We start from the raw sequence: 23,532 nt of genomic DNA on the forward strand, positions 1-23,532 counted from the left end.
CCCTGGGAAAGAAAACTCAGCAGTCCAGGTTTGTGATGTCAGTTTGTAGGGCTCCCTTGGGTCTATCAGGGCAGCACAAGTTTGAGGTGGGGACAACTTCGGTGTGGTGTCCATCCTTCGATATAAGGATTTTTTGCAGTTAGGGCCAGGGGCCCCTGGGCACATCCTTTTTCCATTTTCCCTGGGAAAGAAAACTCAGCAGTCCAGGTTCCTGATGTCAGTTTTTAGAGCTCCCTTGGGTCTATCTGGGCAGCACAAGTTTGAGGCGGGGACAACTTCGGTGTGGGGTCCATCCTTCGATATAAGGATTCTTTGCAGTCAGGGCCAGGGGCCCCTGGGCACCTCCTTTTTCCATTTTCCCTGGGAAAGAAAACTCAGCAGTCCAGGATCCTGATGTCAGTTTGTAGGGTTCGCTTGGGTGTATCAGGGCAGCACAAGTTTGAGGTGGGGACAACTTTGATGTGGGGTCCATCCTTCGATATAAGGACTTTTTGCAGTCAGGGCCAGTGGCCCCAGGGCACATCCTTTTTCCATTTTCCCTGGGAAAGAAAACTCAGCAGTCCAGGTTCCTGATGTCAGTTTGTAGGGCTCCCTTGGGTCTATCAGGGCAGCACAAGTTTGAGGTGGGGACAACTTCGGTGTGGGGTCCATCCTTCGATATAAGGATTTTTTGCAGTGAGGCCCCAGCCCAGGTCCAGGGGCCCCTGGGCACATCCTTTTTCCATTTTCCCTGGGAAAGAAAACTCAGCAGTCCAGGTTCCTGATGTCAGTTTGTAGGGCTCCCTTGGGTCTATCAGGGCAGCGCAAGTTTAAGGTGAGGACAACTTTGGTGTGGGCTCCATCCTTCGATATAAGGATTTTTTGCAGTCAGGGCCAGGGTCCCCTGGGCACATCCTTTTTCCATTTTCCCTGGGAAAGAAAACTCAGCAGTCCAGGTTCCTGATGTCAGTTTGTAGGGCTCCCTTGGGTCTATCAGGGCAGCACAAGTTTGAGGTGGGGACAACTTCGGTGTGGGGTCCATCCTTCGATATAAGGACTTTTTTCAGTCAGGGTATGGGGCCCAGTGCCAGGGGCCCCTGGGCACAACCTTTTTCCATTTTCCCTGGGAAAGAAAACTCAGCAGTCCAGGTTTGTGATGTCAGTTTGTAGGGCTCCCTTGGGTGTATCAGGGCAGCACAAGTTTGAGGTGGGGACAACTTTGGTGTGGGCTCCATCCTTCGATATAAGGATTTTTTGCAGTCAGGGCCAGGGGACCCTGGGCACATCCTTTTTCCATTTTCCCTGGGAAAGAAAACTCAGCAGTCCAGGTTCCTGATGTCAGTTTTTAGGGCTCCCTTCGGTCTATAAGGGCAGCACAAGTTTGAGGTGGGGACAACTTCGGTGTGGGCTCCATCCTTCGATATAAGGATTTTTTGCAGTCAGTGCCAGGGGCCCCTGGGCACATCCTTTTTCCATTTTCCCTGGGAAAGAAAACTCAGCAGTCCAGGTTCCTGATGTCAGTTTGTAGGGCTCCCTTTGGTGTATCAGGGCAGCACAAGTTTGAGGTGGGGACAACTTCGGTGTGGGGTCCATCCTTCGATATAAGGTTTTTTTTGCACTCAGGGCCAGGGGCCCAGGGCCAGGGGCCCCTGGGCACGTCCTTTTTCCATTTTCCCTGGGAAAGAAAACTCAGCAGTCCAGGTTCCTGATGTCAGTTTGTAGGGCTCCCTTGGGTCTATCAGGGCAGCACAAGTTTGAGGTGGGGACAACTTCGGTGTGGGGTCCATCCTTTGATATAAGGATTTTTTGCAGTCAGGGCCAGGGCCACCTGGGCACAACCTTTTTCCATTTTCCCTGGGAAAGAAAACTCAGCAGTCCAGGTTCCTGATGTCAGTTTGTAGGGCTCCCTTGGGTCTATCAGGGCAGCACAAGTTTGAGGTGGGGACAACTTTGGTGTGGGCTCCATCCTTCGATATAAGGATTTTTTGCAGTCAGGGCCAGGGGCCCCTGGGCATAACCTTTTTCCATTTTCCCTGGGAAAGAAAACTCAGCAGTCCAGGTTCCTGATGTCAGTTTGTAGGGCTCCCTTGGGTCTATCAGGGCAGCACAAGTTTGAGGTGGGGACAACTTCGGTGTGGGGTCCATCCTTCGATATAAGGATTTTTTGCAGTCAGGGCCAGGGGCCCCTGGGCACGTCCTTTTTCCATTTTCCCTGGGAAAGAAAACTCAGCAGTCCAGGTTCCTGATGTCAGTTTGTAGGGCTCCCTTGGGTCTATCAGGGCAGCACAAGTTTGAGGTGGGGACAACTTCGGTCTGGGGTCCATCCTTCGATATAAGGATTTTTTGCAGTGAGACCCCAGCCCAGGGCCAGGGGCCCCTGGGCACATCCTTTTTCCATTTTCCCTGGGAAAGAAAACTCAGCAGTCCAGGTTCCTGATGTCAGTCTGTAGGGCTCCCTTGGGTCTATCAGGGCAGCGCAAGTTTGAGGTGGGGACAACTTCGGTGTGGGGTCCATCCTTCGATATAAGGATTCTTTGCAATGAGACCCCAGCCCATGTCCAGGGGCCCCTGGGCACATCCTTTTTCCATTTTCCCTGGGAAAGAAAACTCAGCAGTCCAGGTTCCTGATGTCAGTTTGTAGGGCTCCCTTGGGTCTATCAGGGCAGCACAAGTTTGAGGTGGGGACAACTTCGGTGTGGGGTCCATCCTTCGATATAAGGATTTTTGCAGTGTGGCCCCAGCCCTTGTCCAGGGGCCCCTGGGCACATCCTTTTTCCATTTTCCCTGGGAAAGAAAACTCAGCAGTCCAGGTTCCTGATGTCAGTTGGTAGGGCTCCCTTGGGTCTATCAGGGCAGCACAAGTTTGAGGTGGGGACAACTTCGGTGTGGGGTCCATCCTTCGATATAAGGTTTTTTTTGCAGTCAGGGCCAGGGGCCCAGGGCCAGGGGCCCCTGGGCACATCCTTTTTCCATTTTCCCTGGGAAAGAAAACTCAGCAGTCCAGGTTCCTGATGTCAGTTTGTAGGGCTCCCTTGGGTCTATCAGGGCAGCACAAGTTTGAGGTGGGGACAACTTCGGTGTGGGGTCCATCCTTTGATATAAGGATTTTTTGCAGTCAGGGCCAGGGGCACCTGGGCACATCCTTTTTCCATTTTCCCTGGGAAAGAAAACTCAGCAGTCCAGGTTCCTGATGTCAGTTTGTAGGGCTCCCTTGGGTCTATCAGGGCAGCACAAGTTTGAGGTGGGGACAACTTTGGTGTGGGCTCCATCCTTCGATATAAGGATTTTTTGCAGTCAGGGCCAGGGGCCCCTGGGCACATCCTTTTTCCATTTTCCCTGGGAAAGAAAACTCAGCAGTCCAGGTTCCTGATGTCAGTTTGTAGGGCTCCCTTGGGTCTATCAGGGCAGCACAAGTTTGAGGTGGGGACAACTTCGGTGTGGGCTCCATTCTTCGATATAAGGATTTTTTGCAGTCAGGGCCAGGGGCCCCTGGGCACAACCTTTTTCCATTTTCCCTGGGAAAGAAAACTCAGCAGTCCAGGTTCCTGATGACAGTTTGTAGGGCTCCCTTGGGTCTATCAGGGCAGCACAAGTTTGAGGTGGGGACAATTTCGGTTTGGGGTCCATCCTTCGATATAAGGATTTTTTTCAGTCAGGGTATGGGGCCCAGTGCCAGGGGCCCCTGGGCACATCCTTTTTCCATTTTCCCTGGGAAAGAAAACTCAGCAGTCCAGGTTCCTGATGTCAGTTTGTAGGGCTCCCTTGGGTCTATCAGGGCAGCACAAGTTTGAGGTGGGGACAACTTCGGTGTGGGGTCCATCCTTCGATATAAGGATTTTTTGCAGTCAGGGTATGGGGCCCAGTGCCAGGGGCCCCTGGGCACAACCTTTTTCCATTTTCCCTGGGAAAGAAAACTCAGCAGTCCAGGTTTGTGATGTCAGTTTGTAGGGCTCCCTTGGGTCTATCAGGGCAGCACAAGTTTGAGGTGGGGACAACTTCGGTGTGGGGTCCATCCTTCGATATAAGGATTTTTTGCAGTTAGGGCCAGGGGCCCCTGGGCACATCCTTTTTCCATTTTCCCTGGGAAAGAAAACTCAGCAGTCCAGGTTCCTGATGTCAGTTTTTAGAGCTCCCTTGGGTCTATCTGGGCAGCACAAGTTTGAGGCGGGGACAACTTCGGTGTGGGGTCCATCCTTCGATATAAGGATTTTTTGCAGTCAGGGCCAGGGGCCCCTGGGCACAACCTTTTTCCATTTTCCCTGGGAAAGAAAACTCAGCAGTCCAGGATCCTGATGTCAGTTTGTAGGGTTCGCTTGGGTGTATCAGGGCAGCACAAGTTTGAGGTGGGGACAACTTTGATGTGGGGTCCATCCTTCGATATAAGGACTTTTTGCAGTCAGGGTCAGTGGCCCCAGGGCACATCCTTTTTCCATTTTCCCTGGGAAAGAAAACTCAGCAGTCCAGGTTCCTGATGTCAGTTTGTAGGGCTCCCTTGGGTCTATCAGGGCAGCACAAGTTTGAGGTGGGGACAACTTCGGTGTGGGGTCCATCCTTCGATATAAGGATTTTTTGCAGTGAGGCCCCAGCCCAGGTCCAGGGGCCCCTGGGCACATCCTTTTTCCATTTTCCCTGGGAAAGAAAACTCAGCAGTCCAGGTTCCTGATGTCAGTTTGTAGGGCTCCCTTGGGTCTATCAGGGCAGCGCAAGTTTAAGGTGAGGACAACTTTGGTGTGGGCTCCATCCTTCGATATAAGGATTTTTTGCAGTCAGGGCCAGGGTCCCCTGGGCACATCCTTTTTCCATTTTCCCTGGGAAAGAAAACTCAGCAGTCCAGGTTCCTGATGTCAGTTTGTAGGGCTCCCTTGGGTCTATTAGGGCAGCACAAGTTTGAGGTGGGGACAACTTCGGTGTGGGGTCCATCCTTCGATATAAGGACTTTTTTCAGTCAGGGTATGGGGCCCAGTGCCAGGGGCCCCTGGGCACAACCTTTTTCCATTTTCCCTGGGAAAGAAAACTCAGCAGTCCAGGTTTGTGATGTCAGTTTGTAGGGCTTCCTTGGGTCTATCAGGGCAGCACAAGTTTGAGGTGGGGACAACTTTGGTGTGGGCTCCATCCTTCGATATAAGGATTTTTTGCAGTCAGGGCCAGGGGACCCTGGGCACATCCTTTTTCCATTTTCCCTGGGAAAGAAAACTCAGCAGTCCAGGTTCCAGATGTCAGTTTTTAGGGCTCCCTTGGGTCTATAAGGGCAGCACAAGTTTGAGGTGGGGACAACTTCGGTGTGGGCTCCATCCTTCGATATAAGGATTTTTTGCAGTCAGGGCCAGGGGCCCCTGGGCACATCCTTTTTCCATTTTCCCTGGGAAAGAAAACTCAGCAGTCCAGGTTCCTGATGTCAGTTTGTAGGGCTCCCTTTGGTGTATCAGGGCAGCACAAGTTTGAGGTGGGGACAACTTCGGTGTGGGGTCCATCCTTCGATATAAGGATTTTTTGCAGTCAGGGCCAGGGACCCCTGGGCACATCCTTTTTCCATTTTCCCTGGGAAAGAAAACTCAGCAGTCCAGGATCCTGATGTCAGTTTGTAGGGTTCCCTTGGGTGTATCAGGGCAGCACAAGTTTGAGGTGGGGACAACTTTGTTGTGGGGTCCATCCTTCGATATAAGGATTTTTTGCAGTGAGGCCCCAGCCCAGGTCCAGGGGCCCCTGGGCACATCCTTTTTCCATTTTCCCTGGGAAAGAAAACTCAGCAGTCCAGGTTCCTGATGTCAGTTTGTAGGGCTCCCTTGGGTCTATCAGGGCAGCGCAAGTTTAAGGTGAGGACAACTTTGGTGTGGGCTCCATCCTTCGATATAAGGATTTTTTGCAGTCAGGGCCAGGGTCCCCTGGGCACATCCTTTTTCCATTTTCCCTGGGAAAGAAAACTCAGCAGTCCAGGTTCCTGATGTCAGTTTGTAGGGCTCCCTTGGGTCTATCAGGGCAGCACAAGTTTGAGGTGGGGACAACTTCGGTGTGGGGTCCATCCTTCGATATAAGGACTTTTTTCAGTCAGGGTATGGGGCCCAGTGCCAGGGGCCCCTGGGCACAACCTTTTTCCATTTTCCCTGGGAAAGAAAACTCAGCAGTCCAGGTTTGTGATGTCAGTTTGTAGGGCTCCCTTGGGTGTATCAGGGCAGCACAAGTTTGAGGTGGGGACAACTTTGGTGTGGGCTCCATCCTTCGATATAAGGATTTTTTGCAGTCAGGGCCAGGGGACCCTGGGCACATCCTTTTTCCATTTTCCCTGGGAAAGAAAACTCAGCAGTCCAGGTTCCAGATGTCAGTTTTTAGGGCTCCCTTGGGTCTATAAGGGCAGCACAAGTTTGAGGTGGGGACAACTTCGGTGTGGGCTCCATCCTTCGATATAAGGATTTTTTGCAGTCAGGGCCAGGGGCCCCTGGGCACATCCTTTTTCCATTTTCCCTGGGAAAGAAAACTCAGCAGTCCAGGTTCCTGATGTCAGTTTGTAGGGCTCCCTTGGGTCTATCAGGGCAGCACAAGTTTGAGGTGGGGACAACTTCGGTGTGGGGTCCATCCTTCGATATAAGGATTTTTTGCAGTCAGGGCCAGGGGCTCCTGGGCATATCCTTTTTCCATTTTCCCTGGGAAAGAAAAGTCAGCAGTCCAGGTTCCTGATGTCAGTTTGTAGGGCTCCCTTGGGTCTATCAGGGCAGCACAAGTTTGAGGTGGGGACAACTTCGGTGTGGGGTCCATCCTTCGATATAAGGATTTTTTGCAGTCAGGGCCAGGGGCCCCTGGGCACGTCCTTTTTCCATTTTCCCTGGGAAAGAAAACTCAGCAGTCCAGGTTCCTGATGTCAGTTTGTAGGGCTCCCTTGGGTCTATCAGGGCAGCACAAGTTTGAGGTGGGGACAACTTCGGTCTGGGGTCCATCCTTCGATATAAGGATTTTTTGCAGTGAGACCCCAGCCCAGGGCCAGGGGCCCCTGGGCACATCCTTTTTCCATTTTCCCTGGGAAAGAAAACTCAGCAGTCCAGGTTCCTGATGTCAGTCTGTAGGGCTCCCTTGGGTCTATCAGGGCAGCGCAAGTTTGAGGTGGGGACAACTTCGGTGTGGGGTCCATCCTTCGATATAAGGATTCTTTGCAATGAGACCCCAGCCCAGGGCCAGGGGCCCCTGGGCACATCCTTTTTCCATTTTCCCTGGGAAAGAAAACTCAGCAGTTCAGGTTCCTGATGTCAGTTTGTAGGGCTCCCTTGGGTCTATCAGGGCAGCACAAGTTTGAGGTGGGGACAACTTCGGTGTGGGGTCCATCCTTCGATATAAGGATTTTTGCAGTGTGGCCCCAGCCCTTGTCCAGGGGCCCCTGGGCACATCCTTTTTCCATTTTCCCTGGGAAAGAAAACTCAGCAGTCCAGGTTCCTGATGTCAGTTTGTAGGGCTCCCTTGGGTGTATCAGGGCAGCACAAGTTTGAGGTGGGGACAACTTTGGTGTGGGGTCCATCCTTCGATATAAGGTTTTTTTTGCAGTCAGGGCCAGGGGCCCAGGGCCAGGGGCCCCTGGGCACATCCTTTTTCCATTTTCCCTGGGAAAGAAAAGTCAGCAGTCCAGGTTCCTGATGTCAGTTTGTAGGGCTCCCTTGGGTCTATCAGGGCAGCACAAGTTTGAGGTGGGGACAGCTTCGGTTTGGGGTCCATCCTTCAATATAAGGATTCTTTGTAGTCAGGGCCAGGGGCCCCTGGGCACATCCTTTTTCCATTTTCCCTGGGAAAGAAAACTCAGCAGTCCAGGTTCCTGATGTCAGTTTGTAGGGCTCCCTTGGGTCTATCAGGGCAGCACAAGTTTGAGGTGGGGACAACTTCGGTGTGGGGTCCATCCTTCGATATAAGGTTTTTTTTGCAGTCAGGGCCAGGGGCCCCTGGGCACATCCTTTTTCCATTTTCCCTGGGAAAGAAAACTCAGCAGTCCAGGTTCCTGATGTCAGTTTGTAGGGCTCCCTTGGGTGTATCAGGGCAGCACAAGTTTGAGGTGGGGACAACTTTGGTGTGGGCTCCATCCTTCGATATAAGGATTTTTTGCAGTCAGGGCCAGGGGACCCTGGGCACATCCTTTTTCCATTTTCCCTGGGAAAGAAAACTCAGCAGTCCAGGTTCCAGATGTCAGTTTTTAGGGCTCCCTTGGGTCTATAAGGGCAGCACAAGTTTGAGGTGGGGACAACTTCGGTGTGGGCTCCATCCTTCGATATAAGGATTTTTTGCAGTCAGGGCCAGGGGCCCCTGGGCACATCCTTTTTCCATTTTCCCTGGGAAAGAAAACTCAGCAGTCCAGGTTCCTGATGTCAGTTTGTAGGGCTCCCTTGGGTCTATCAGGGCAGCACAAGTTTGAGGTGGGGACAACTTCGGTGTGGGGTCCATCCTTCGATATAAGGTTTTTTTTTGAAGTCAGGGCCAGGGGCCCAGGGCCAGGAGCCCCTGGGCACGTCCTTTTTCCATTTTCCCTGGGAAAGAAAACTCAGCAGTCCAGGTTCCTGATGTCAGTTTGTAGGGCTCCCTTGGGTCTATCAGGGCAGCACAAGTTTGAGGTGGGGACAACTTCGGTGTGGGGTCCATCCTTTGATATAAGGATTTTTTGCAGTCAGGGCCAGGGGCACCTGGGCACATCCTTTTTCCATTTTCCCTGGGAAAGAAAACTCAGCAGTCCAGGTTCCTGATGTCAGTTTGTAGGGCTCCCTTGGGTCTATCAGGGCAGCACAAGTTTGAGGTGGGGACAACTTCGGTGTGGGCTCCATCCTTCGATATAAGGATTTTTTGCAGTCAGGGCCAGGGGCCCCTGGGCATATCCTTTTTCCATTTTCCCTGGGAAAGAAAACTCAGCAGTCCAGGTTCCTGATGTCAGTTTGTAGGGCTCCCTTGGGTCTATCAGGGCAGCACAAGTTTGAGGTGGGGACAACTTCGGTGTGGGGTCCATCCTTCGATATAAGGATTTTTTGCAGTCAGGGCCAGGGGCCCCTGGGCACGTCCTTTTTCCATTTTCCCTGGGAAAGAAAACTCAGCAGTCCAGGTTCCTGATGTCAGTTTGTAGGGCTCCCTTGGGTGTATCAGGGCAGCACAAGTTTGAGGTGGGGACAACTTCGGTGTGGGGTCCATCCTTCGATATAAGGATTCTTTGCAATGAGACCCCAGCCCAGGGCCAGGGGCCCCTGGGCACATCCTTTTTCCATTTTCCCTGGGAAAGAAAACTCAGCAGTTCAGGTTCCTGATGTCAGTTTGTAGGGCTCCCTTGGGTCTATCAGGGCAGCACAAGTTTGAGGTGGGGACAACTTCGGTGTGGGGTCCATCCTTCGATATAAGGATTTTTGCAGTGTGGCCCCAGCCCTTGTCCAGGGGCCCCTGGGCACATCCTTTTTCCATTTTCCCTGGGAAAGAAAACTCAGCAGTCCAGGTTCCTGATGTCAGTTTGTAGGGCTCCCTTGGGTGTATCAGGGCAGCACAAGTTTGAGGTGGGGACAACTTTGGTGTGGGGTCCATCCTTCGATATAAGGTTTTTTTTGCAGTCAGGGCCAGGGGCCCAGGGCCAGGGGCCCCTGGGCACATCCTTTTTCCATTTTCCCTGGGAAAGAAAACTCAGCAGTCCAGGTTCCTGATGTCAGTTTGTAGGGCTCCCTTGGGTCTATCAGGGCAGCACAAGTTTGAGGTTGGGACAGCTTCGGTTTGGGGTCCATCCTTCAATATAAGGATTCTTTGTAGTCAGGGCCAGGGGCCCCTGGGCACATCCTTTTTCCATTTTCCCTGGGAAAGAAAACTCAGCAGTCCAGGTTCCTGATGTCAGTTTGTAGGGCTCCCTTGGGTCTATCAGGGCAGCACAAGTTTGAGGTGGGGACATCTTCGGTGTGGGGTCCATCCTTCGATATAAGGTTTTTTTTGCAGTCAGGGCCAGGGGCCCCTGGGCACATCCTTTTTCCATTTTCCCTGGGAAAGAAAACTCAGCAGTCCAGGTTCCTGATGTCAGTTTGTAGGGCTCCCTTGGGTCTATCAGGGCAGCACAAGTTTGAGGTGGGGACAACTTCGGTGTGGGGTCCATCCTTCGATATAAGGATTCTTTGCAGTGAGGCCCCAGCCCAGGGCCAGGGGCCCCTGGGCACAACCTTTTTCCATTTTCCCTGGGAAAGAAAACTCAGCAGTCCAGGTTTGTGATGTCAGTTTGTAGGGCTCCCTTGGGTGTATCAGGGCAGCACAAGTTTGAGGTGGGGACAACTTTGGTGTGGGCTCCATCCTTCGATATAAGGATTTTTTGCAGTCAGGGCCAGGGGACCCTGGGCACATCCTTTTTCCATTTTCCCTGGGAAAGAAAACTCAGCAGTCCAGGTTCCAGATGTCAGTTTTTAGGGCTCCCTTGGGTCTATAAGGGCAGCACAAGTTTGAGGTGGGGACAACTTCGGTGTGGGCTCCATCCTTCGATATAAGGATTTTTTGCAGTCAGGGCCAGGGGCCCCTGGGCACATCCTTTTTCCATTTTCCCTGGGAAAGAAAACTCAGCAGTCCAGGTTCCTGATGTCAGTTTGTAGGGCTCCCTTTGGTGTATCAGGGCAGCACAAGTTTGAGGTGGGGACAACTTCGGTGTGGGGTCCATCCTTCGATATAAGGTTTTTTTTTGAAGTCAGGGCCAGGGGCCCAGGGCCAGGAGCCCCTGGGCACGTCCTTTTTCCATTTTCCCTGGGAAAGAAAACTCAGCAGTCCAGGTTCCTGATGTCAGTTTGTAGGGCTCCCTTGGGTCTATCAGGGCAGCACAAGTTTGAGGTGGGGACAACTTCGGTGTGGGGTCCATCCTTCGATATAAGGATTTTTTGCAGTCAGGGCCAGGGGCCCCTGGGCACGTCCTTTTTCCATTTTCCCTGGGAAAGAAAACTCAGCAGTCCAGGTTCCTGATGTCAGTTTGTAGGGCTCCCTTGGGTGTATCAGGGCAGCACAAGTTTGAGGTGGGGACAACTTCGGTCTGGGGTCCATCCTTCGATATAAGGATTTTTTGCAGTGAGACCCCAGCCCAGGGCCAGGGGCCCCTGGGCACATCCTTTTTCCATTTTCCCTGGGAAAGAAAACTCAGCAGTCCAGGTTCCTGATGTCAGTCTGTAGGGCTCCCTTGGGTCTATCAGGGCAGCGCAAGTTTGAGGTGGGGACAACTTCGGTGTGGGGTCCATCCTTCGATATAAGGATTCTTTGCAATGAGACCCCAGCCCAGGGCCAGGGGCCCCTGGGCACATCCTTTTTCCATTTTCCCTGGGAAAGAAAACTCAGCAGTCCAGGTTCCTGATGTCAGTTTGTAGGGCTCCCTTGGGTCTATCAGGGCAGCACAAGTTTGAGGTGGGGACAACTTCGGTGTGGGGTCCATCCTTCGATATAAGGATTTTTGCAGTGTGGCCCCAGCCCTTGTCCAGGGGCCCCTGGGCACATCCTTTTTCCATTTTCCCTGGGAAAGAAAACTCAGCAGTCCAGGTTCCTGATGTCAGTTTGTAGGTCTCCCTTGGGTGTATCAGGGCAGCACAAGTTTGAGGTGGGGACAACTTCGGTGTGGGGTCCATCCTTCGATATAAGGTTTTTTTTGCAGTCAGGGCCAGGGGCCCAGGGCCAGGGGCCCCTGGGCACATCCTTTTTCCATTTTCCCTGGGAAAGAAAACTCAGCAGTCCAGGTTCCTGATGTCAGTTTGTAGGGCTCCCTTGGGTCTATCAGGGCAGCACAAGTTTGAGGTGGGGACAGCTTCGGTTTGGGGTCCATCCTTCAATATAAGGATTCTTTGTAGTCAGGGCCAGGGGCCCCTGGGCACATCCTTTTTCCATTTTCCCTGGGAAAGAAAACTCAGCAGTCCAGGTTCCTGATGTCAGTTTGTAGGGCTCCCTTGGGTCTATCAGGGCAGCACAAGTTTGAGGTGGGGACATCTTCGGTGTGGGGTCCATCCTTCGATATAAGGATTTTTTGCAGTCAGGGCCAGGGGCCCCTGGGCACATCCTTTTTCCATTTTCCCTGGGAAAGAAAACTCAGCAGTCCAGGTTCCTGATGTCAGTTTGTAGGGCTCCCTTGGGTGTATCAGGGCAGCACAAGTTTGAGGTTGGGACAACTTCGGTGTGGGGTCCATCCTTCGATATAAGGATTCTTTGCAGTCAGGGCCAGGGTCCCAGGGCCAGGGGCCCCTGGGCACATCCTTTTTCCATTTTCCCTGGGAAAGAAAACTCAGCAGTCCAGGTTCCTGATGTCAGTTTGTAGGGCTCCCTTGGGTCTATCAGGGCAGCACAAGTTTGAGGTGGGGACAACTTCGGTGTGGGGTCCATCCTTCGATATAAGGATTCTTTGCAGTGAGGCCCCAGCCCAGGGCCAGGGGCCCCTGGGCACATCCTTTTTCCATTTTCCCTGGGAAAGAAAACTCAGCAGTCCAGGTTCCTGATGTCAGTTTGTAGGGCTCCCTTGGGTCTATCAGGGCAGCACAAGTTTGAGGTGGGGACAACTTCGGTGTGGGGTCCATCCTTCGATATAAGGATTCTTTGCAGTCAGGGCCAGGGGCCCAGGGCCAGGGGCCCCTGGGCACATCCTTTTTCCATTTTCCCTGGGAAAGAAAAGTCAGCAGTCCAGGTTCCTGATGTCAGTTTTTAGGGCTCCCTTGGGTCTATCAGGGCAGCACAAATTTGAGGTGGGGACAACTTCGGTGTGGGGTCCATCCTTCGATATAAGGATTCTTTGCAGTGAGGCCCACGACCAGGGCCAGGGAACCCTGGGCACATCCTTTTTCCATTTTCCCTGGGAAAGAAAACTCAGCAGTCCAGGTTCCTGATGTCAGTTTGTAGGGCTCCCTTGGGTCTATCAGGGCAGCACAAGTTTGAGGTGGGGACAACTTCGGTCTGGGGTCCATCCTTCGATATAAGGATTTTTTGCAGTGATGGCTCAGCCCAGGGCCAGGGGCCCCTGGGCACATCCTTTTTCCATTTTCCCTGGGAAAGAAAACTCAGCAGTCCAGGTTCCTGATGTCAGTCTGTAGGGCTCCCTTGGGTCTATCAGGGCAGCGCAAGTTTGAGGTGGGGACAACTTCGGTGTGGGGTCCATCCTTCGATATAAGGATTCTTTGCAATGAGATCCCAGCCCAGGGCCAGGGGCCCCTGGGCACATCCTTTTTCCATTTTCCCTGGGAAAGAAAACTCAGCAGTCCAGGTTCCTGATGTCAGTTTGTAGGGCTCCCTTGGGTCTATCAGGGCAGCGCAAGTTTGAGGTGGGGACAACTTCGGTGTGGGGTCCATCCTTCGATATAAGGATTTTTTGCAGTCAGGGCCAGGGGCCCCTGGGCACAACCTTTTTCCATTGTCCCTGGGAAAGAAAACTCAGCAGTCCAGGTTCCTGATGTCAGTTTGTAGGGCTCCCTTGGGTCTATCAGGGCAGCACAAGTTTGAGGTGGGGACATCTTCGGTGTGGGGTCCATCCTTCGATATAAGGATTCTTTGCAGTGAGGCCCCAGCCCATGTCCAGGGGCCCCTGGGCACATCCTTTTTCCATTTTCCCTGGGAAAGAAAACTCAGCAGTCCAGGTTCCTGATGTCAGTTTGTAGGGCTCCCTTGGGTCTATCAGGGCAGCACAAGTTTGAGGTGGGGACAGCTGCGGTTTGGGGTCCATCCTTCAATATAAGGATTCTTTGTAGTCAGGGCCAGGGGCCCCTGGGCACATCCTTTTTCCATTTTCCCTGGGAAAGAAAACTCAGCAGTCCAGGTTCCTGATGTCAGTTTGTAGGGCTCCCTTGGGTCTATCAGGGCAGCACAAGTTTGAGGTGGGGACATCTTCGGTGTGGGGTCCATTCTTCGATATAAGGATTTTTTGCAGTCAGGGCCAGGGGCCCCTGGGCACATCCTTTTTCCATTTTCCCTGGGAAAGAAAACTCAGCAGTCCAGGTTCCTGATGTCAGTTTGTAGGGCTCCCTTGGGTCTATCAGGGCAGCACAAGTTTGAGGTGGGGACAACTTCGGTGTGGGGTCCATCCTTCGATATAAGGATTTTTGCAGTGTGGCCCCAGCCCTTGTCCAGGGGCCCCTGGGCACATCCTTTTTCCATTTTCCCTGGGAAAGAAAACTCAGCAGTCCAGGTTCCTGATGTCAGTTTGTAGGGCTCCCTTGAGTGTATCAGGGCAGCACAAGTTTGAGGTGGGGACAACTTCGGTGTGGGGTCCATCCTTCGATATAAGGTTTTTTTTGCAGTCAGGGCCAGGGCCCAGGGCCAGGGGCCCCTGGGCACATCCTTTTTCCATTTTCCCTGGGAAAGAAAACTCAGCAGTCCAGGTTCCTGATGTCAGTTTGTAGGGCTCCCTTGGGTCTATCAGGGCAGCACAAGTTTGAGGTGGGGACAACTTCGGGGTGGGGTCCATCCTTCGATATAAGGATTTTTTGCAGTCAGGGCCAGGGGCACCTGGGCACATCCTTTTTCCATTTTCCCTGGGAAAGAAAACTCAGCAGTCCAGGTTCCTGATGTCAGTTTGTAGGGCTCCCTTGGGTCTATCAGGGCAGCACAAGTTTGAGGTGGGGACAACTTTGGTGTGGGCTCCATCCTTCGATATAAGGATTTTTTGCAGTCAGGGCCAGGGGCCCCTGGGCATATCCTTTTTCCATTTTCCCTGGGAAAGAAAACTCAGCAGTCCAGGTTCCTGATGTCAGTTTGTAGGGCTCCCTTGGGTCTATCAGGGCAGCACAAGTTTGAGGTGGGGACAACTTCGGTGTGGGGTCCATCCTTCGATATAAGGATTTTTTTCAGTCAGGGTAAGGGGCCCAGTGCCAGGGGCCCCTGGGCACATCCTTTTTCCATTTTCCCTGGGAAAGAAAACTCAGCAGTCCAGGTTCCTGATGTCAGTTTGTAGGGCTCCCTTGGGTCTATTAGGGCAGCACAAGTTTGAGGTGGGGACAACTTCAGTGTGGGGTCCATCCTTCAATATAAGGATTTTTTGCAGTCAGGGCCTGCGGCCCCTGGGCACATCCTTTTTCCATTTTCCCTGGGAAAGAAAACTCTGCAGTCCAGGTTCCTGATGTCAGTTTGTAGGGCTCCCTTGGGTCTATCAGGGCAGCACAAGTTTGAGGTGGGGACAACTTTTGTGTGGGCTCCATCCTTCGATATAAGGATTTTTTGCAGTCAGGGCCAGGGTCCCCTGGGCACATCCTTTTTCCATTTTCCCTGGGAAAGAAAACTCAGCAGTCCAGGTTCCTGATGTCAGTTTGTAGGGCTCCCTTGGGTCTATCAGGGCAGCACAAGTTTGAGGTGGGGACAACTTCGGTGTGGGCTCCATTCTTCGATATAAGGATTTTTTGCAGTCAGGGCCAGGGGCCCCTGGGCACAACCTTTTTCCATTTTCCCTGGGAAAGAAAACTCAGCAGTCCAGGTTCCTGATGACAGTTTGTAGGGCTCCCTTGGGTCTATCAGGGCAGCACAAGTTTGAGGTGGGGACAATTTCGGTTTGGGGTCCATCCTTCGATATAAGGATTTTTTGCAGTCAGGGCCTGGGACCCCTGGGCACATCCTTTTTCCATTTTCCCTAGGAATGAAAACTCAGCAGTCCAGGTTCCTGATGACAGTTTGTAGGGCTCCCTTGGGTCTATCAGGGCAGCACAAGTTTGAGGTGGGGACAACTTCGGTGTGGGGTCCATCCTTCGATATAAGGATTTTTTGCAGTCAGGGCCAGGGACCCCTGGGCACATCCTTTTTCCATTTTCCCTGGGAAAGAAAACTCAGCAGTCCAGGTTCCTGATGTCAGTTTGTAGGGCTCCCTTGGGTCTATCAGGGCAGCACAAGTTTGAGGTGGGGACAACTTCGGTGTGGGGTCCATCCTTCGATATAAGGATTTTTTTCAGTCAGGGTATGGGGCCCAGTGCCAGGGGCCCCTGGGCACATCCTTTTTCCATTTTCCCTGGGAAAGAAAACTCAGCAGTCCAGGTTCCTGATGTCAGTTTGTAGGGCTCCCTTGGGTCTATCAGGGCAGCACAAGTTTGAGGTGGGGACAACTTCGGTGTGGGGTCCATCCTTCGATATAAGGATTTTTTGCAGTCAGGGTATGGGGCCCAGTGCCAGGGGCCCCTGGGCACAACCTTTTTCCATTTTCCCTGGGAAAGAAAACTCAGCAGTCCAGGTTTGTGATGTCAGTTTGTAGGGCTCCCTTGGGTCTATCAGGGCAGCACAAGTTTGAGGTGGGGACAACTTCGGTGTGGGGTCCATCCTTCGATATAAGGATTTTTTGCAGTTAGGGCCAGGGGCCCCTGGGCACATCCTTTTTCCATTTTCCCTGGGAAAGAAAACTCAGCAGTCCAGGTTCCTGATGTCAGTTTTTAGAGCTCCCTTGGGTCTATCTGGGCAGCACAAGTTTGAGGCGGGGACAACTTCGGTGTGGGGTCCATCCTTCGATATAAGGATTTTTTGCAGTCAGGGCCAGGGGCCCCTGGGCACAACCTTTTTCCATTTTCCCTGGGAAAGAAAACTCAGCAGTCCAGGATCCTGATGTCAGTTTGTAGGGTTCGCTTGGGTGTATCAGGGCAGCACAAGTTTGAGGTGGGGACAACTTTGATGTGGGGTCCATCCTTCGATATAAGGACTTTTTGCAGTCAGGGCCAGTGGCCCCAGGGCACATCCTTTTTCCATTTTCCCTGGGAAAGAAAACTCAGCAGTCCAGGTTCCTGATGTCAGTTTGTAGGGCTCCCTTGGGTCTATCAGGGCAGCACAAGTTTGAGGTGGGGACAACTTCGGTGTGGGGTCCATCCTTCGATATAAGGATTTTTTGCAGTGAGGCCCCAGCCCAGGTCCAGGGGCCCCTGGGCACATCCTTTTTCCATTTTCCCTGGGAAAGAAAACTCAGCAGTCCAGGTTCCTGATGTCAGTTTGTAGGGCTCCCTTGGGTCTATCAGGGCAGCACAAGTTTGAGGTGGGGACAACTTCGGTGTGGGGTCCATCCTTCGATATAAGGACTTTTTTCAGTCAGGGTATGGGGCCCAGTGCCAGGGGCCCCTGGGCACAACCTTTTTCCATTTTCCCTGGGAAAGAAAACTCAGCAGTCCAGGTTCCTGATGTCAGTTTGTAGGGCTCCCTTGGGTCTATCAGGGCAGCACAAGTTTGAGGTGGGGACAATTTCGGTTTGGGGTCCATCCTTCGATATAAGGATTTTTTGCAGTCAGGGCCTGGGACCCCTGGGCACATCCTTTTTCCATTTTCCCTGGGAAAGAAAACTCAGCAGTCCAGGTTCCTGATGTCAGTTTGTAGGGCTCCCTTGGGTCTATCAGGGCAGCACAAGTTTGAGGTGGGGACAACTTCGGTGTGGGGTCCATCCTTCGATATAAGGATTTTTTTGCAGTCAGGGCCAGGGGCCCAGGGCCAGGGGCCCCTGGGCACATCCTTTTTCCATTTTCCCAGGGAAAGAAAACTCAGCAGTCCAGGTTCCTGATGTCAGTTTGTAGGGCTCCCTTGGGTCTATCAGGGCAGCACAAGTTTGAGGTGGGGACAACTTCGGTGTGGGGTCCATCCTTCGATATAAGGATTTTTTTCAGTCAGGGTATGGGGCCCAGTGCCAGGGGCCCCTGGGCACATCCTTTTTCCATTTTCCCTGGGAAAGAAAACTCAGCAGTCCAGGTTTGTGATGTCAGTTTGTAGGGCTCCCTTGGGTCTATCAGGGCAGCACAAGTTTGAGGTGGGGACAACTTCGGTGTGGGGTCCATCCTTCGATATAAGGATTTTTTGCAGTTAGGGCCAGGGGCCCCTGGGCACATCCTTTTTCCATTTTCCCTGGGAAAGAAAACTCAGCAGTCCAGGTTCCTGATGTCAGTTTTTAGAGCTCCCTTGGGTCTATCAAGGCAGCACAAGTTTGAGGCGGGGACAACTTCGGTGTGGGCTCCATCCTTCGATATAAGGATTTTTTGCAGTCAGGGCCAGGGACCCCTGGGCACAACCTTTTTCCATTTTCCCTGGGAAAGAAAACTCAGTAGTCCAGGATCCTGATGTCAGTTTGTAGGGTTCCCTTGGGTGTATCAGGGCAGCACAAGTTTGAGGTGGGGACAACTTTGTTGTGGGGTCCATCCTTCGATATAAGGACTTTTTGCAGTCAGGGCCAGTGGCCCCAAGGCACATCCTTTTTCCATTTTCCCTGGGAAAGAAAACTCAGCAGTCCAGGTTCCTGATGTCAGTTTGTAGGGCTCCCTTGGGTCTATCAGGGCAGCACAAGTTTGAGGTGGGGACAACTTCGGTGTGGGGTCCATCCTTCGATATAAGGATTCTTTGCAGTCAGGGCCAGGGTCCCAGGGCCAGGGGCCCCTGGGCACATCCTTTTTCCATTTTCCCTGGGAAAGAAAACTCAGCAGTCCAGGTTCCTGATGTCAGTTTGTAGGGCTCCCTTGGGTCTATCAGGGCAGCACAAGTATAAGGTGAGGACAACTTTGGTGTGGGCTCCATCCTTCGATATAAGGATTTTTTGCAGTCAGGGCCAGGGTCCCCTGGGCACATCCTTTTTCCATTTTCCCTGGGAAAGAAAACTCAGCAGTCCAGGTTCCTGATGTCAGTTTGTAGGGCTCCCTTGGGTCTATCAGGGCAGCACAAGTTTGCGGTGGGGACAACTTCGGTGTGGGCTCCATCCTTCGATATAAGGATTTTTTGCTGTGAGGCCCCAGCCCAGGTCCAGGGGCCCCTGGGCACATCCTTTTTCCATTTTCCCTGGGAAAGAAAACTCAGCAGTCCAGGTTCCTGATGTCAGTTTGTAGAGCTCCCTTGGGTCTATCAGGGCAGCACAAGTTTGAGGTGGGGACAACTGCGGTGTGGGGTCCATCCTTCGATACAAGGATTTTTTGCAGTCAGGGCCAGGGGCCCCTGGGAATATCCTTTTTCCATTTTCCCTGGGAAAGAAAACTCAGCAGTCCAGGTTCCTGATGTCAGTTTGTAGGGCTCCCTTGGGTCTATCAGGGCAGCACAAGTTTGAGGTGGGGACAACTTCGGTGTGGGGTCCATCCTTCGTTATAATGATTCTTTGCAGTCAGGGCCAGGGGCGCCTGGGCACATCCTTTTTCCATTTTCCCTGGGAAAGAAAACTCAGCAGTGCAGGTTCCTGATGTCAGTTTGTAGGGCTCCCTTGGGTCTATCAGGGCAGCACAAGTTTGAGGTGGGGACAACTTCGGTGTGGGCTCCATCCTTCGATAGAAGGATTTTTTGCAGTCAGGGCCAGGGGCCCCTGGGCACATCCTTTTTCCATTTTCCCTGGGAAAGAAAACTCAGCAGTCCAGGTTCCTGATGTCAGTTTGTAGGGCTCCCTTGGGTCTATCAGGGCAGCACAAGTTTGAGGTGGGGACAACTTCGGTGTGGGGTCCATCCTTCGATATAAGGAATTTTTCAGTCAGGGTATGGGGCCCAGTGCCAGGGGCCCCTGGGCACAACCTTTTTCCATTTTCCCTGGGAAAGAAAACTCAGCAGTCCAGGTTCCTGATGTCAGTTTGTAGGGCTCCCTTGGGTCTATCAGGGCAGCACAAGTTTGAGGTGGGGACAATTTCGGTTTGGGGTCCATCCTTCGATATAAGGATTTTTTGCAGTCCGGGCCAGGGACCCCTGGGCACATCCTTTTTCCATTTTCCCTAGGAAAGAAAACTCAGCAGTCCAGGTTCCTGATGACAGTTTGTAGGGCTCCCTTGGGTCTATCAGGGCAGCACAAGTTTGAGGTGGGGACAACTTCGGTGTGGGGTCCATCCTTCGATATAAGGATTTTTTGCAGTCAGGGCCAGGTGCCCCTGGGCACATCTTTTTTCCATTTTCCCTGGGAAAGAAAACTCAGCAGTCCAGGTTCCTGATGTCAGTTTGTAGGGCTCCCTTGGGTCTATCAGGGCAGCACAAGTTTGAGGTGGGGACAACTTCGGTGTGGGGTCCATCCTTCGATACAAGGATTTTTTGCAGTCAGGGCCAGGGGCCCCTGGGCACATCCTTTTTCCATTTTCCCTGGGAAAGAAAACTCAGCAGTCCAGGTTCCTGATGTCAGTTTGTAGGGCTCCCTTGGGTCTATCAGGGCAGCACAAGTTTGAGGTGGGGACAACTTCGGTGTGGGGTCCATCCTTCGATATAAGGATTTTTTGCAGTCAGGGCCAGGGGCCCCTGGGCACATCCTTTTTCCATTTTCCCTGGGAAAGAAAATTCAGCAGTCCAGGTTCCTGATGTCAGTTTGTAGGGCTCCCTTGGGTGTATCAGGGCAGCACAAGTTTGAGGTGGGGACAACTTTGGTGTGGGCTCCATCCTTCGATATAAGGATTTTTTGCAGTCAGGGCCAGGGGCCCCAGGGCACATCCTTTTTCCATTTTCCCTGGATAAGAAAACTCAGCAGTCCAGGTTCCTGATGTCAGTTTGTAGGGCTCCCTTGGGTCTATCAGGGCAGCACAAGTTTGAGGTGGGGACAACTTCGGTGTGGGGTCCATCCTTCGATATAAGGACTTTTTTCAGTCAGGGTATGGGGCCCAGTGCCAGGGGCCCCTGGGCACAACCTTTTTCCATTTTCCCTGGGAAAGAAAACTCAGCAGTCCAGGTTTGTGATGTCAGTTTGTAGGGCTCCCTTGGGTGTATCAGGGCAGCACAAGTTTGAGGTGGGGACAACTTTGGTGTGGGCTTCATCCTTCGATATAAGGATTTTTTGCAGTCAGGGCCAGGGGACCCTGGGCACATCCTTTTTCCATTTTCCCTGGGAAAGAAAACTCAGCAGTCCAGGTTCCAGATGTCAGTTTTTAGGGCTCCCTTGGGTCTATCAGGGCAGCACAAGTTTGAGGCGGGGACAACTTCGGTGTGGGCTCCATCCTTCGATATAAGGATTTTTTGCAGTCAGGGCCAGGGGCCCCTGGGCACATCCTTTTTCCATTTTCCCTGGGAAAGAAAACTCAGCAGTCCAGGTTCCTGATGTCAGTTTGTAGGGCTCCCTTGGGTCTATCAGGGCAGCACAAGTTTGAGGTTGGGACAACTTTGGTGTGGGCTCCATCCTTCGATATAAGGATTTTTTGCAGTCAGGGCCAGGGGCCCCTGGGAATATCCTTTTTCCATTTTCCCTGGGAAAGAAAACTCAGCAGTCCAGGTTCCTGATGTCAGTTTGTAGGGCTCCCTTGGGTCTATCAGGGCAGCACAAGTTTGAGGTGGGGACAACTTCAGTGTGGGGTCCATCCTTCGATATAAGGATTTTTTTCAGTCAGGGTATGGGGCCCCTGGGCACATCCTTTTTCCATTTTCCCTGGGAAAGAAAATTCAGCAGTCCAGGTTCCTGATGTCAGTTTGTAGGGCTCCCTTGGGTCTATCAGGGCAGCACAAGTTTGAGGTGGGGACAACTTCGGTGTGGGGTCCATCCTTCGATATAAGGATTCTTTGCAGTGAGGCCCCAGCCCATGTCCAGGGGCCCCTGGGCACATCCTTTTTCCATTTTCCCTGGGAAAGAAAACTCAGCAGTCCAGGTTCCTGATGTCAGTTTGTAGGGCTCCCTTGGGTCTATCAGGGCAGCACAAGTTTGAGGTGGGGACAGCTGCGGTTTGGGGTCCATCCTTCAATATAAGGATTCTTTGTAGTCAGGGCCAGGGTCCCCTGGGCACATCCTTTTTCCATTTTCCCTGGGAAAGAAAACTCAGCAGTCCAGGTTCCTGATGTCAGTTTGTAGGGCTCCCTTGGGTCTATCAGGGCAGCACAAGTTTGAGGTGGGGACATCTTCGGTGTGGGGTCCATTCTTCGATATAAGGATTTTTTGCAGTCAGGGCCAGGGGCCCCTGGGCACATCCTTTTTCCATTTTCCCTGGGAAAGAAAACTCAGCAGTCCAGGTTCCTGATGTCAGTTTGTAGGGCTCCCTTGGGTCTATCAGGGCAGCACAAGTTTGAGGTGGGGACAACTTCGGTGTGGGGTCCATCCTTCGATATAAGGATTTTTGCAGTGTGGCCCCAGCCCTTGTCCAGGGGCCCCTGGGCACATCCTTTTTCCATTTTCCCTGGGAAAGAAAACTCAGCAGTCCAGGTTCCTGATGTCAGTTTGTAGGGCTCCCTTGGGTGTATCAGGGCAGCACAAGTTTGAGGTGGGGACAACTTCGGTGTGGGGTCCATCCTTCGATATAAGGTTTTTTTTGCAGTCAGGGCCAGGGGCCCAGGGCCAGGGGCCCCTGGGCACATCCTTTTTCCATTTTCCCTGGGAAAGAAAACTCAGCAGTCCAGGTTCCTGATGTCAGTTTGTAGGGCTCCCTTGGGTCTATCAGGGCAGCACAAGTTTGAGGTGGGGACAACTTCGGTGTGGGGTCCATCCTTCGATATAAGGATTTTTTGCAGTCAGGGCCAGGGGCACCTGGGCACATCCTTTTTCCATTTTCCCTGGGAAAGAAAACTCAGCAGTCCAGGTTCCTGATGTCAGTTTGTAGGGCTCCCTTGGGTCTATCAGGGCAGCACAAGTTTGAGGTGGGGACAACTTTGGTGTGGGCTCCATCCTTCGATATAAGGATTTTTTGCAGTCAGGGCCAGGGGCCCCTGGGCATATCCTTTTTCCATTTTCCCTGGGAAAGAAAACTCAGCAGTCCAGGTTCCTGATGTCAGTTTGTAGGGCTCCCTTGGGTCTATCAGGGCAGCACAAGTTTGAGGTGGGGACAACTTCGGTGTGGGGTCCATCCTTCGATATAAGGATTTTTTTCAGTCAGGGTAAGGGGCCCAGTGCCAGGGGCCCCTGGGCACATCCTTTTTCCATTTTCCCTGGGAAAGAAAACTCAGCAGTCCAGGTTCCTGATGTCAGTTTGTAGGGCTCCCTTGGGTCTATTAGGGCAGCACAAGTTTGAGGTGGGGACAACTTCAGTGTGGGGTCCATCCTTCAATATAAGGATTTTTTGCAGTCAGGGCCTGCGGCCCCTGGGCACATCCTTTTTCCATTTTCCCTGGGAAAGAAAACTCTGCAGTCCAGGTTCCTGATGTCAGTTTGTAGGGCTCCCTTGGGTCTATCAGGGCAGCACAAGTTTGAGGTGGGGACAACTTTTGTGTGGGCTCCATCCTTCGATATAAGGATTTTTTGCAGTCAGGGCCAGGGTCCCCTGGGCACATCCTTTATCCATTTTCCCTGGGAAAGAAAACTCAGCAGTCCAGGTTCCTGATGTCAGTTTGTAGGGCTCCCTTGGGTCTATCAGTGCAGCACAAGTTTGAGGTGGGGACAACTTCGGTGTGGGCTCCATTCTTCGATATAAGGATTTTTTGCAGTCAGGGCCAGGGGCCCCTGGGCACAACCTTTTTCCATTTTCCCTGGGAAAGAAAACTCAGCAGTCCAGGTTCCTGATGACAGTTTGTAGGGCTCCCTTGGGTCTATCAGGGCAGCACAAGTTTGAGGTGGGGACAATTTCGGTTTGGGGTCCATCCTTCGATATAAGGATTTTTTGCAGTCAGGGCCTGGGACCCCTGGGCACATCCTTTTTCCATTTTCCCTAGGAATGAAAACTCAGCAGTCCAGGTTCCTGATGACAGTTTGTAGGGCTCCCTTGGGTCTATCAGGGCAGCACAAGTTTGAGGTGGGGACAACTTCGGTGTGGGGTCCATCCTTCGATATAAGGA

This window comes from Lonchura striata, chromosome 34 (genome assembly GCF_050655825.1).
Source record: "Lonchura striata isolate lonStrDom1 chromosome 34, ASM5065582v1, whole genome shotgun sequence".
NCBI classification, from domain to species: domain Eukaryota; kingdom Metazoa; phylum Chordata; class Aves; order Passeriformes; family Estrildidae; genus Lonchura; species Lonchura striata.